Below are 15,039 nucleotides of genomic sequence, written 5' to 3'. Positions count from 1 at the left end.
GAACAGTTAGATGGCAAGTTACAGAATAGAGCTTAAGTGCATTTATGTGCACACCTGCTGTTTTACTACATCTTGGCATGTAATTGTTGCTATAGCAACGACATTACATGCTAACTGATGCCTATGTTTTGGGGCACTACATAGTATTAAGGGGTTATTGTTTTCTTTACATGTGCCCTTTGTTCTGCATGCTCTTATCCCTTTTCAATATATCTATGCTATGGTAGAGTTGGTTTGAAGGCTTGATTCACATGACTTGGAAAGAAACTTGTGTAAGACCTTTATTAAAGATATCCAGGCTCAGCTATCAACTTTGCTATCAACCAATTTGCCTGAACTCTCAAAAGTTCTTACAGTTAATTATCATTTTGAATAAGGCTAATGCATTTCATCCCAGACAGTCCAGCTTTCAAACAAATTACAATAATGAACTTGCCTTACTCTCTCTTACTAATAAGAGAGCAATTAATCTAGAGTATGACAGACAAGCATGGTTTTGTTCGTACTTGTTTGGGAGGTCTTTTGTGGTACATTAGGATGCATTAATTTCACAGTCTCGTGCACTAATTTACAGGATGCCTCGGGGGTGCCTACCTTCTTTAACATTTTCTTTACACTTCTAGCTACAGTGATTCTGACTTCTGAAATTAGTTCTTATTACAGTAGTCCCCCAAAATTTGCGGGGGTTCCATTCCAGGAGCACCCGCGAATTGTGAAAAACCGCGAATATCGGATGTGGGTTAAAAAAAAAAAAAAAAAGCATATTTCATAGTTTAAACCTTTATAGAAGATGTAAACCTGCGGGGGAGGGGTTCTGCAAGCCTCCGGAGCCAATTGCTTCTTTTTCGTGCTGACCGCAGATACCATTTTCTTTTTCTCTGATGGCAGCGGCAGCAAAGGGCTTCTATCCCCTGGCAAAGAATATGGCTTCGGGGATTTCCTGGCACCAGTTGTCCTAGCGACTACCTGGTTAAAGTGGCTGCTGATTGCAGTGAAAAACCGTGAACGACTCAGTCCGCAAATGCTGAACCGCGAATTTGCGGGAGTTTACTGTATTGTCTGGGTGATGTGCTCTTAGTATACAATAAAAATCAATACTCATATGAAACGATCTATATTCTGTCACTCATTCTTATATTCTTGTTAAACCAGTTGATTAATCATGTGTTTAATATTTTTTAAGCATTTTTTAAAGCACACTGTTTATGCAGGAAAAGGCCTCAGGGTTAAGAAGTACTACGCTTATAGTCTCATCGATATTCACTGTCAGCGTAGATATAGTCCGAATATATACTCCATACTACAATCACTGGCCAAAAACCTGCTTAGTGCATTTTTACTATTAGTCTTTAAATTATAACTCTTCAACTATTTTATCTTTTTTTCTTAATTGTAACTTGTGATTAATATATTCAACACTGGAGCTCTGAATACAGACCACTTCACAGTTTGAAAAACTAACAGAGGTTTACTTATCTTTAGTGTTTGTAGTTGTTCAGTTTTCAATCATAGATTTCATTTACTGTGTGCCACCACAAACTACCGGATCCAGGACCAGAGCTGTTCCCTACTCTCGGAGCTTAAACTGGAGCCAACGCAGCCGGCATTTCGTGGACCGCTAGTTTGTCCACTGCTTCAGGGCCATTTTTAGGGCACAATAGTATTGCCTCCTTATCTTCTGTCAGAAATTTTTCAAACCAGTTCCGGTTCCGGTAGTTTGTGGTGGCACACAGTAAATGAAATCTATGATTGAAAACTGAACAACTACAAAGACTAAAGATAAGTAAACCTCTGCTAGTTTTTCAAGCTCTGAAGTAGTCTGTATTTAGAGCTCCAGTGTTGAATATATTAATCACAAGTTACAATTAAGAAAAGAAGATAAAATAGGTTAAAAATAGTTAAAGAGTTATAAGTTAAAGACTAATAGTAAAAATGCACTAAGCAGGTTTTTGGCCAGTGATTGTAGTATGGAGTATATACAGTGGTACCTCGGTTTACTAGTGTTTTGCAAGATGAGCATAACATTTGCAAAATCGGTGCCTCGGAAACCAAGCATGGCTCGATTTACGAGCACCCCCCCCGAATTCCGGCACCCCCCCTGCCTCGAACCGGCACCCCCCCGCCACGACCCGACCCCCCCCCGCCACGATCCGACCCCCCCCCCCGACACAATTGGGCACCCCCCCGCCACTTCTTACCCTCATCTGGGCACTCTTGAAGATCGGCCTCCTCGTCTGCTGGGCCTTGAGCATCTGAGCATGCTCAAGGCCTGCGAGTTCACGTTCTGAATAAGAACGTGAACTCGCAGGCCTTGAGCATGCTCAGATGTCATTCAACTTAGGTGTCATTTATAGAATTGCACCCAGCAGCACCTAAAGTGGACTTAGTATGTAGGTCCTAACCTTAGGCACTGCCTATTTATGCCAGGGTTTTCTTGGCCTAAATCAGGGGTGTCAAATGTCGGTCCTCGAGGGCCGCAATCTAGTCGGGTTTTCAGGATTTCCCCCATTGAATATGCATGAGATCTATTAGCATACAATGAAAGCAGTGCATGCAAATAGATCTCATGCATATTCATTGGGGAAATCCTTAAAACCCAACTGGATTGCGGCCCTCGAGGACCGACATTTGATACCCCTGGCCTAAATACTGGCGCCTAAGTCTACTTTAGATGTCTACATGCAAAACACACCCATGATCTGTTCACGATCCACCCCCAGCCACACTCACATTCTAGTAGGCATCTTAGACTAGGCACCTATTGAGTTAGACTCCTACCAATCAATTAATTTTAATTTAAGGCAATTATAAAGTGCTAATTGCTCATTATCAGTGCCAATTAAGTTAGATGCCTAGATTGGCTATGGGCACTGATCTAGGCACCTAACTTTAGGGCCTAGATTCACTAACCTCCGTGTCTGATCAGTGAGCCGACCGATTCACCAACCATCTTCATGCAAATGGAGGTGATCGGAGGCATGCCCCCAACCGACTGCACGGATCGGATTGAGTCAGCAGGGCAGCAGGAGCAGGAGGACTTTGCGCTTCCTCCTGCTCCCGAAGAGAACGGGAGGCCTAAGGAGCAGGAGGGACTGGCACTATTCCTAATCCCAACGTTTTTAAAGGTAAAGGGAGGTGGGGTGGGCCCAGCCAAGTTTGTGATGGCAGGAGGGAGTTGGTATTCCTCCTGTCACATTTCTTTGCACGTGGGGAGAGGGTGGGTTGGCAGGCAGCAGCGATGGCGGCAGGCATCAGTGTGGGGGGGGGAGGTTTTTTTAGTTTGGGAAGGGGGGACACTGTCCGGTTAAAACCATGGGCTTGCAATACATTTTGCTGAATATATAAAAAAGGAAAAATTCCTTTTTTATATATTCTGCTAAAAGCATTGCGAGCCCGTGGTTTTAAAGGGCAGGAGAGTCGGCCAGGATAGAAGTGATTGGTCTTCAGCACTCACTTCTTTTCTGATTGGCAAATCCAATCAGTTTTGTATAAATTGTTTAGTGAATCGCTGCCTTCCAAAATTTGCATGCCATATCCCTCATTTGCATGCGCTGATCGGATCGGGAGGAAGATTAGTGAATTGGGTTGAGGAACAATCGGGTCGCAAACCGATCAGTACACGATCGGTTTGCTTAGTGAATCTAGCCCTAGGTGTCTTTTCTAGAATCTGGGCCTAAATGTTTGCCTTGATATAATTGACGGTTGTCTTCTTTGACTAAGTACAAATTAAATCCTTTCAAATGTGAGGCAATGTGGGTAACAAAATACAATTTTCCCTTTTCTGGCCCTTCAGATTTAGGGCCTCTTAATTCCACTAAAAGATATCATGCAGAACTTAGTTGCTTGTAGCAATTACTATATCAAAAACGATGAAAATACCATGCCATGAGTTCCTGATACTTTTTGATTATTTTTATTTTGCAATAATTAACTCAAAGAAAGCACTGACATTTAACAGGATTAGAACAAAAACAAACACTTATTTGAGAAATCCGACGGGACCACTATTTCACTGATTTATACCTGCTTTCTTGGGGGTTCAAAGTTTCCTTTAATTTGTGCTCTTCAGTTTTTGTAAAAAGTATCAGGAAATGTATGACACAGTATTTTCATCAAGCTTTTGATTTAGTACATCCTATGGGGCAGGGGGAGGGGGTGCCGAAAGGTTCTCAGCCCAACCGCCAACTTCCTAAATTCTGAGTGTTATTTTGCTAATGTAGCTGAAAAGAGTGTTATCTTATTTCATTAAGTGCCATTTTGCAGAAACAAAATTCTGTGTTTTGACATTGATTGAACCATATCCGTGTCATTCTTTTCTTGGTTGGGCTGAGAACTTTTCAGTACCCCATCGTATACGTACACATTAAAAATGAAAAGTTCTTAAGATGACCTATGAAAGATAATGAAACAAGGCAGCTAGACTATTCCAACATGGAACAGAAGACAAGAAGCAGACCATATGAAGAAAAGTGTTTTTTAAAAATTAATGTTCCCAGGAGACAGTGCCTGATGTGGCTGCATTTTGCCAACAAGAATGAGTCAGGGGCATGCTACCAACCGTTGCTGAAAAAATGATCCTGGGTTCATTACAACTGATAACTGAAGTCTGATACTGATGAACATTTTGACGATTCCTTTTTGAGATAGCCTTCAACTCATAACTCTATTCCCCACTGCCCTCTGCTCACTACCCTAGCAAGCAGTTTAACCATCCCCTCTAACTGTAACTCCTACCCTGGCATCTTGTATGTCTGTCTTGATTGCTTAGATTGTAAGCTCATTTGAGCAGGGACTGTCTCCTTTGTGACTCTGTACAATGCTATGAATAGCTGATAATGCTCTAGAAATACAATGATCTCAGAAAACAAATGTAGACTAAAAACAGTATGAGTGTCTTTAAACAACTCTCCAAACGTCAGTGAATGCAAACAGAATAGCGCTGTTCTGTTTGCATTCACTGACGTTTGGAGAGTTGTTTAAAGACACTCATACTGTTTTTAGTCTACATTTGTTTTCTGAGGCCATTGTATCCAACTGGACCCCTGAGGAAGGCATATTTGCCGAAACACGGACCGTGTAGGATCTGGTAGGACTGCATATGTGTACTATTATAGTTGTATTTATTTGTGTTTATTCTTTTGGAAGAAGTGATAAATAAATCATCTTTTAGAACATCATCATCCACCGTCTTTTGTTTTCATCGGCTAGAAATAATTAATAGCAGCAGTAGTAGTAGTAAATTCCTTTGCCAGAGAGAATGCATCACCACGAAGCATATCAAATTTCTAGGGCTGCAAGTTAATCACAGTTAACGCTTCAATTAAGGCATTATTAATTGTGATTTAAAAAATTAATCACATTGCAGTGTTTCCCATCTCCTCCAAACATTTCTTCTGCTCTCTTCCACTCCTAACCCATATTTTCAGTGCAATCTGACATCCTCCTTCCCCCATGATTTATTACCCAACATTTGTGCTAGTCTATCTTAAAGGCAGTCTTCTGTTGGTCCCCAGTAGCAGCAGCGTTATATATATATATATATATACTATCTATGGCCTAGTCCAAAACTTTCCCTCTGACCTGTCCCACTCATGCTGAAACAATAAGTGCTGCCAGAGGAGGATGGATGGGCCAGAGGGTAAGCTTTAGAGCAGGTAGTATATGTGCAATGATGCCAGTCCTGGGGACTAATGGAAGGCTACCTTTATGATAGACCAGTAGGAGGGGGAGGATTGAGATGGAGGGGCATCAAATCAGTTTCTGTGTATAACAGCACTTAGCACTTACAATCTATTCCTAATTTTACCCTTAATCTAAAAACCTCAGGGGGCCACACCATCATTCCAAGCAGGTGAAACTGTGGTCGGTTGCCACGCTTGCATTTGAGTAGGCACCGCCGTTCAAGCCATGCTCTACTCCCACTTGCCCGAGCCACCGTCCAAGTGTCCTGGATCCCATTGGCTGTCTGTCCCCCTCATTGCTATTCAAGCGATTGGGGAGGGGGGGGTTACTGATGGTCACACCTCAGCATGCCCCTCTAACCAAGAAGGGTTTCTCATTATCCATTGAGGAGTAGGAGCCCTCAGTTTAGAGGAGTGACACAAATCCTAGTCCCCTACCATCTAACTGCCCCCACTTTTATAAGCACCACTCCTGCCAGCTGTGCCAAGCTTTGCATCCACCTTATCGAGTATCCAAGAGTATGGGTGGGAGGGCAGGTATGTCAGTCCTCCCGGTGCACTGCTAAAAGATGGTTGCGCCGGGAGAGGCAACTTATTTAAACTATTCCCACCACTCCCCTTCTTCCTTACCCCTTCCTCTTTGACTGGCTTTCCCTCAACACCTCCTTATGCCCTTCCCTGTGACTCAGGAGCCCCCTCCCCTATGTGGCAGGCCTTCGCAATGTGCCTGCTTCTCTCTAGAGCAAACCTATCTCATCCCCATATAAACATAGCTGCAGTCAGGTTTGTTTTGGGGTAGAAATTTTATCAGACTAAGTGGCCTAAGTGTTTATAAATTAAACTAGTGTTTTAGCCCGTTACAGTAACGAGTGTTAGAGTAGATGTCTATTTTTTTTTTTTGGGGGGGGGGAGGGGGGTTTCTTTGTCTCTTTCTCCTTGGACACTGTCTGTCTGTCATTCTTTCTGTCTGTGTCTCTCCCTGGCCCCCTGTCTGTCTATCTTTCTTTCTGTCTCTGTGTCCCTGGCCCCCTGTATTTATCTGTTGCGCCATGCCTGCCTGTCTCTCAGTGGTCCCCTTCCTATGCCCATAGTGCCCTCAGTGTCCCCTATGTCCTTAGTGCCCTCAGTGCTTCCTTCCTATGTCCTTAGTGCCCTTTCCTATGTCCTTAATACCCCAGTGCTTCCTTCCCATGTCCTTAGTACCCCTTCCTACATCCTTAGTGTCCTAGTGCCTCCTTCCCATGTCCTAAGTGTCCCCAGTGCATCCGTCCTGTGTCCATAGTACCCCCAGTGCCTCCTTCCCATGTCCTTAGTGGCCCCAGTGCATCCGTAGTAGTGTACCCAGTGCCTCTGTCCTGTGTCCTTAGTGTACCCAGTGCCTCTGTCCTGTGTCCTTAGTGCCCTCAGTGCCCCTTCCTATGTCCTTAGTGCTCCCAGTGCCTCCTTCCTACGTCCCCCTCACTGTCTTCCAGACTTTGATCCAACCCCACCCCCGAAGCCAGCCTGCCTGCCTGCCTCCCTCCCATCCCCCTGTGTAGTAGACCCAATGAGCAGCATCTTTAAATTTCTACCCCCCCCCCTCCATTCCCCCTGTACAGTAGAACCCGGCATTTTTATTTCCCTGCCTCCCATCCCCTCTGTGCAGTCAAACCGGTGATCAGCCTGTTTCCATCTTACCCCCCCCAGCCGACCCCATTGACCCTCCCACCCGCCCCTCCCACTTTGAGACGACCTACAAACCTTCCGGAACCAGCAGTGTCCCCAGCACTTTAAAGACGCTGCTTCGTGACCTTCTACAGCCTATTTCTTCTGCCGCGTCTCTTGTCTCTGATGATGTCATCAGGGATGCAGCAGAGGAAATCGGCATTAGAAAGTCACGAAGGTCTTTAAAGTGCTGGGGACGCTGCTGGTTCTGGAAGGTTTTCTGTTGTTTCGAGGTGGATGGGAAGTTCAACGGGGGTTCGGGTGCAGCGGGGAGGAGGGGGAGCCGAAGACGACGAACTGCTTCCTTATAGTGAGTCGAGGGAGGGAGTAGAAGCGCGCATGCGCACTCTTGCGGCGGGGACCTACAGGTTCATGGAAAATGGAACACGCAGATAAGAGTGCGCATGCGCGCTTAGGGTTTTATTATATTAGATACCTAAATTGCAAGGGAATCATGTTGCAGTATATATGTACAGTATGAGATCTGCATGTCTTAAAAGGTTTTCATATATGAAGGCACCATATGGCGTGTCCGGGTATAAGATATGACTGCATAAGTGCATGTGAAATAGACAGTAAAGCAGAGAATGTAAATAAATTTAGGCTCGGGATCTTTTCAGATCAAAAGATAACATGGGGATCAGTCTTTTGAGGAATCTGATTTAACCTTGTGCGATGACATCTTTCCTCCTGCCTGAAACACAGCTGATGCAATAGTCCTGTGCACTGACTTAGCATTTTATTGTAGCTTGCATTCCATTCATAAGTCTGGGGCAGACAAATGCCTTGATGAAGGTTCTATTTCCTGCCTATCAGATTTCAGCTTTAGAGGGCATATTCCTATCGTGCAGTTAGTAATTGTTGCATGAACTGGTGTAATGGTGACTACTAGCACACAAGCAGGGTAGTTCTCTCTGAGTTGGCATGACATTGTGTGCTAATTCACATAATTCCCCCTAAATTTTCTTTATGGTGCCCTAAGTTGTGCATGCAAATCGGTGGACACAGTTGATTTGTGTGCACAGCGTAGCTGACTAATTGGCTTAAGCAGTGCTGATAATTTGCAATTAATACCTCACACTTGATGCTGGTAGGCAGTGGCGCGGTGAGAAGCGCCTGGGACGGTGGTGCCACTCCCCCACCTCATCTCTGCCCTCCCACTCCTTCCCTGATCCTGCCTGCAGCGTGCGCCCCTCTCCTTTCTCCCGTACCTCTAGTTGAAGTTGTTGCTCGCGGCAGTCAACGTGCTCATCGCGACCCCATCGGCTCTCCCTTCTAATGCGCGGCACCTGGAAGTGACGTTAGCGGGAGAGCCGACAGGGGGTCGCGAAGAGCACGTCGTTGACCTCTGCGAACAACAACTTCAACCAGAGGTATGGAGGAAGGGAAAGGAGTACATGCATGGAGGGGAGGAATGGGAAGAGGGGTGTCAGCGCCCCCACCAACATGTCCCTGAAGGTGGACCACCCTCTTTGCTCCCCCCTTACTACGCTACTGCTGATTGGCACTAATTAAAAGTTGTGCACACAACTTGGAAATCTATAAAAAGTATGCACCAATCCCAGTGTGTGAATTTGAAAAGAGGGTGTGGTCAGGGTCAGATCATGGGCAGATGGTGGGTGTTCTTAAAAGTTATGCGCATTGCCATAGAATTTGCCCGATCTGCACACAACTTAGGTGCACCCATTTTAGGCTAGCTGAAACTAGGCCTCAATGCGTGCACCTAAGTTATGTGATATACACAGGCACTAACCGCGTTTCAATAAAATTTATTTATCTAGATTTATTAACTGTCTTTTCATGAAAAAATTCACCCAAAGCAGTTTACAATACATTGAACAGTAATCAGGTATTCAAGTATTTTCCCTGTCTGTCCTCACAGGCTTACAATCCAGCTGTGGTATCTGGGTCAATGGAGAGTAAGGTGACTTGCCAAGAGTCAGAGAGAGCAGGCTGGGATTGAACTCACAACTAGAGAGTTGCGTGGGGACAGAAATACCCCCGCCCATCCCCGCCAGAATCCTCTCCTTCCCCACCTGTCCCTGTCAGAATCCCCTCAATCCCCACCCATCCCCGCAAGTAATCTCCTCTGGCTCCATCTGTCCCCCCATAAAAGTTACCTGTCACCATAAAAAGCAGCAATTACTTCTGACAGTTCTGATTTTGTTTAAGTCTTAGTTTATTTAAACCAACAATAAAATACAATATAAACAAATGACAGTGAACAGAAATAAGAGATGCATCACCGGAAAGAATTAGAATAGACATTAAGTCATGTGACTGTAGGGTCGACCATTTCTTGTTAAAAGAAATAAGAGTTGGATTTTTTGGCAATATAAAGCTCATATCTGTAGAGCAAACAAATCTGGTTCCACCATCTGGCATAGGTAACTTGTGAGAGGTCCTTCCAAGATCCACAAATGGTTTTTAATACAGCAATGAGTATCAAACACTCAAACAATACAGCATCAAAATCATTTAAAGCAGAATTGAGAGAGGCACTTTTCAGGATAAAGGTTGCATATGAAAAATGTGCCAAAATTGAACTGGAAACCCCAAAACAAGCTCAGCAAGTACTTCATTTTGTACTAAACACGATTGGTGGCATAACCATGAGAGGGGGCTGGGCCTAGAAACTTTGAGCTTAGCCCCCCCTCAAAACAAACATCTCCCTTGCTGTAGCTGGTGGGACATTTTGTTTTTCCATCATCTTGGTCCCAGTTCCTGCTTTTGTCTATCTTCTACTAATTCTCTTTCCAGGCCTCGGGAACCCTGGTTCCATCCCCGTGGGAGTCCCATGAGCTTGGGGGGATCCCCGCAGGAGTCCCATAGACCTGGGGGAGATCCCCGCGGGAGTCCCATAGACCTGGGGGAGGGGAGGATCCCTGCAGGAGTCACGCAATCCCTGTTCCCATGCAGACCTCTATTCACAGCCTCAAGGTGCTAAGGCAGCAGTGCTAACCACTAGGCCACTCCTCCCCAACCACTAGACCACTCCTCCCCTCCACACCTTATAGAACTGCGCTAAGCACTGTTCTTGTCAATTTTTGTGGTGCTTTATATAGAATCAAGCTCTTCCAACATACCCTGTTATGAGTATGGGAATGGGTGGGGAATGGGCATAGGCTATGCCTTGATGTTAGGGCAGGATATCTTACCGTGAGTTGACTATGCTGAAGTTATCATAGATGCACTTACTGCCCCCCCCTAAATAGGAGCAAGTAAATGTATCCATGGTAACTGCTGATACACTTGCTGAATGGTTAACATTTTTTTCTGTTTGGTATCTCTGTAGGAAGAGGATGGAAACACTATAGTTTACACACAAGCTTTACAGTTTACACATACCATATTGTAATTTAGGCACTTACCACATGGTAAATCCAAAATTTTGTACTTCAGTAAGAGTCTCTTAGAAAAAAAGAAAAGAAAATAGTTAGAAAACATACATAGTTGTAAATGACTTTTATTTTCAATATATTTGTCTCAATCCCTTTAAAATTCTAAACAAATAAATTGGCTGTGCATGCACTATAGGGTCAATTTCCCTGCTGTCAGTGTGCTTACTTTTGAGCCTACACAAAAACAGTTTTTTTAACCCCAAATTGAAGGCTATTGAAGGTCAATGTGTTTTATGTCTAACTGTAACAATCTAAGATGACTGAGTAACATTCATCTGATAAAGGCCCTCTTTTATCAAGCCGCATCAGGGTTTTTTTTTTTATTGCTGGCTGCTGCAGTAAAAGCTCCAATGCTCATTGGAATTCTATGGGTGTTGGAGTTTTTACCACAGCGACCGATGATAGAAAAACCTAACGCAGCTTGATAAAAGGGGACCATAATTTTAACAATTGTATATAAGCACATTGAAGTTGACATTCAAAAGACTTGTTTAGTTAACTTCATAAATAACCTAAACAAATCTTTGATTTGGGGAGAAAATCATTTCCCCTTCCCCTATCCTCCAGTAGAGAGCTGCACGGGAACGGGGATGACGGGAATCCCGCGGGACCCGCGGGGATCCCGCGGGTTCCCCCTTTGGGTCACGGGGATCCCGTGGGGACGCCCCCTAGGGTCGCAGGGATCCCGTGGGGACGCCTCCGAGGGTCGCGGGGTTCCTGCGGGGTTGGATCGCAGCGGGGTTGGTCGAGCCGCGAGGGTAGTCTCCTTCTCCTTACCTGCCCTGTCGCAGCACACATCCGAACGGAAATCTTCCCGATGTCAGCGCTGACGTCGGAGGGAGGGCTTAAGCAAAGCCCTCCCTTCCTCCGGTCCGGTCGGCTGTGTGCGGCAGGGCAGGTAGGAAGAAGGCAATGGCGTACGAAAGAGGGGGGAGGGGGAGGTCCGCCCCGGAGAATGTGCACAGCCGGTCAGGTCCCCCGATCGACCGACAACAGGCCCGGCCGACAAATCTCCCTGCCCTGTAGCCGCGAATCTAAATTACCTCTTACAGCAGCTTCACTACTTCAGCTGCTGTAAGAAGGTAATTTAGATTCGCGGCTACAGGACAGGGAGATTTGTCCGACCGGGCCTGTTCTGTTGTCGGTCGGGTGCAAAAGCGCCACAAAGGTGGAGGCAGGGAGGGAGGAAAGGTGGAGTGGAGAAGAAAAGACGCTTAAGGGGGGAGAAGGCCGCTGAAAGTACTGGGGAAGACAAAGGGGTGGAAAAGAACGCTGAAAGGACATGGGGTAAACGGGAGGAAGGGGGGGGAAGGACCCTGAAAGTACTGGGGAAGACAAAGGGGTGGAAAAGAATGCTGAAAGGACATGGGGTAAACGGGAGGAAGGGGGGGGAAGGACCCTGAAAGTACTGGGGAAGACAAAGGGGTGGAAAAGAACGCTGAAAGGACATGGGGTAAACGGGAGGAAGGGGGGGGGAAGGACCCTGAAAGCACTGGGGAAGACAAAGGGGTGGAGAATGCCACTGAAAGGACATTGGGAAGGCAGAGAGGGGAGAAGGATGCTGCCTGACAGGACATGGGAAAGATGGTGGGGGAGAAGGACACTGAAAGGAAATGGGGAAGAGGGAATGGGAAGAAGACGCTGGCAGGGAAGAAGACAGAGGTGCCAGACTATGGGGGGAGCGGAGGGAAAAAGATGGGTGCCAGACCAATTTGGGAGGGGGGAGAAAGGGAGAGGCACAGTAACAGAGCAAATGGAAGACACAGAGAGAAGAGAGGCAGTGGATGGAAGGAATTGAATGAGAACATGAAGAAAGCAGAAACCAGGCAATAAAGGTAGGAAAAAAAATTATTATTATTTTTTTTTTTTGCTTAAGGATAAAGTAGTATATTAGTTGTGTTGATAAAAATTTATAAACATTAGAGGCTCTGGTAGAAACCCGTTTACAAAGTATGTATTCTTCCCAATTAATATTTCCAAATTAATAAAGTCTTTTTGCTTATTTTTAAATGGGTTTCTACCAGAGCCTTTAATTCAGTAGCATAATTAAATGAAATAACTATTTCTGTAGTTTATAGGGACAGGCGGGGACGTAGGGGATTCCTCACGGGGACGGGTGGGGACGGAGGGGATTCCTCGCGGGGACGGGTGGGGACGGAGGGATTCCTCGCGGGGACGGGTGGGGACGGGTGGGAGTCCTCACGGGGACGGGTGGGGACGGGTGGGACTTTGGCGGGGACGGGTGGGATTTCTGTCCCCGCGCAACTCTCTATCCTCCAGCTGATTGCAAGTTGGCTTGACAAAACACCACAGGCAGAGGCATTGCCGGGTGGAGGAATGCCAGGGATGCAGTCTACATTTAGCCAGATGGAACTGATTTGCCCATTAAATCAGGCTGCAAAAAAGTTATCTGAATACGAGGTCTGACAATTAAGTTTGCGAACATGCCTCTGTGTGCTCACATTGGCAGCACTGTACAAACAACTTGGTATAGTTTCATAACCTTGGTATATCAATGTCTCACAGCTGTGTCAACGTGGTGTCTTACTGAGTGGCATTCATTATTGTTGCGTATTTTTGTGTGCCATCTCAAGAATGTTGGAGCTTGAATTAGAACAATGAACAAAAATAAAATTTCTTGCTAAACTTGGCAAGAGTGGAAATGAAATCAGGGACATGTTCGTCCAAGTTTATTGGGATAATGTAATGAAGAAAACGGCAGTGTACATATGGATTAAATATTTTTCTGAGGGGAGAGAAATCATCGACTGACTGTGAGAAGCATAGCAGACCAAGTAAACAATGATAGAGAAACAGGAAAATCTTAACTGAAAATCTTGGCCTGAGAAAGGTGTGTGCAAAAATGGTCCCGAAAGAACCCACCGATAAACAAAAGCAAAGGAGAGTCAAAGTTTGCCAAGACCTTTTGGAGAGGCAAGACGATGTTTTGGGCTGTGTTATCAATGATGATGAAACATGGGTGAACAAAGTGTCAAAGTGCACAATGGAAGTCGGCCAATTCTCCAAGACCAAAAAAGTTTCGCCAGTCCAAATCAAGAGTCAAAATGATGTTGCTAACCTTTTTTGATATCAGAGGGATTGTTCATTATGAATTTGTACCAACTAGACAAAACGGTTAACCAAGTTTACTATTTGGAAATGCTGTATAGAGTGCATGAAAAAGTTAGACAAAAATGACCTGAATTTTTCGCCAACAACTCATGGCTCTTGCATCATGACAATGCACCAGCTCACATGACACTGTCTGTAAGGGAGTTTTTAGCCAGAAAACAAATAAATGTATTGGAACACCCGCTCTACTCACTTGATCTTGTCCCCAATGACTTTTTTCTTTACCCAAAGATAAAGGAAATATTGAAGGGAAGAAATTTTGATGACATTCAGGACATCAAGGGTACTACGACGACAGCTTTGATGTCCATTCCAGAAAAAGAGTTCCAAAATTGCTTTGAACTGTAGACTAGTCACTGGCATCAGTGCATAGCTTCCCAAGAGAAGCACTTTGAAGGTGAGGTATATAGCACTTTTTCAAGGATGAGTTTGCAAACTTAGGGCTAGATTCACTAAGGGCATGGATCAGATCTGATCCGTGAGGGATCCGATCCATGTCCGTGGAGCTGATTCACGAATCGCCCTCATGCAAATGGTCTGCGCATGCACTGGCCCTCTGTGCCTGGCAGAGCTTTTTACAATTTTTTTGACTTTTTTTTTTTGTGAGCCTGTGGTTTTAACCCGCTTTAAACCCACTTTAAAACCATGGGCTTGCACTGTGAGGAAGAGAACAGATGGGGCCAAGAGCAAGAGATGGGACTGAGAGCAGGAGATGGGGCCGAGAACAGGGCGGCAGAAGGCAGGGCAGTTGGAAAGGACGTGAGCGATTGGTCCTCAGCAGTCACTTATTTTTGGATCAGTCAGCCCAGTCGATGTCCTCCTTCTTTTTTTTGTGAATTGCTTCCTGCCTACATTTGTTCCCCCTCATTTGCATGCGCGGATCGGAGGATGATCAGGACAGAGGTTAGTGAATCAGGTCTGAGGGAGATCGGGTCGTAAAGGGGTCACTAAGTGGTTGGAACTTGATCGGTGGGCTTAGTGAATCTAGCCCTTAATTGTCAGACCTCGTAGATTTGATGTTATACCTTCACTGGTTATAATTCAGAGGTGGCACTTCACTGGTTACAGGACATAGTTATAAATGTGGGCTACTAGTAAGACATGTAATTTTATCACCATAT

At 45.2% G+C, this 15,039-nt stretch overlaps 1 protein-coding gene across 1 annotated transcript in view; it reads left to right on the top strand.

The window, feature by feature from the left end:
• The window catches only part of NWD2 (NACHT and WD repeat domain containing 2), a 315,451-nt gene that overhangs the window by 93,786 nt on the left and 206,626 nt on the right, over positions 1 to 15,039 (top strand). The window lies entirely within an intron of this gene.

Source organism: Geotrypetes seraphini, chromosome 1 (assembly GCF_902459505.1).
Source record: "Geotrypetes seraphini chromosome 1, aGeoSer1.1, whole genome shotgun sequence".
NCBI lineage: Eukaryota > Metazoa > Chordata > Amphibia > Gymnophiona > Dermophiidae > Geotrypetes > Geotrypetes seraphini.
Note: the sequence above shows the minus strand (reverse complement) of the source record. Positions and strands in the feature narration are given on the sequence as shown.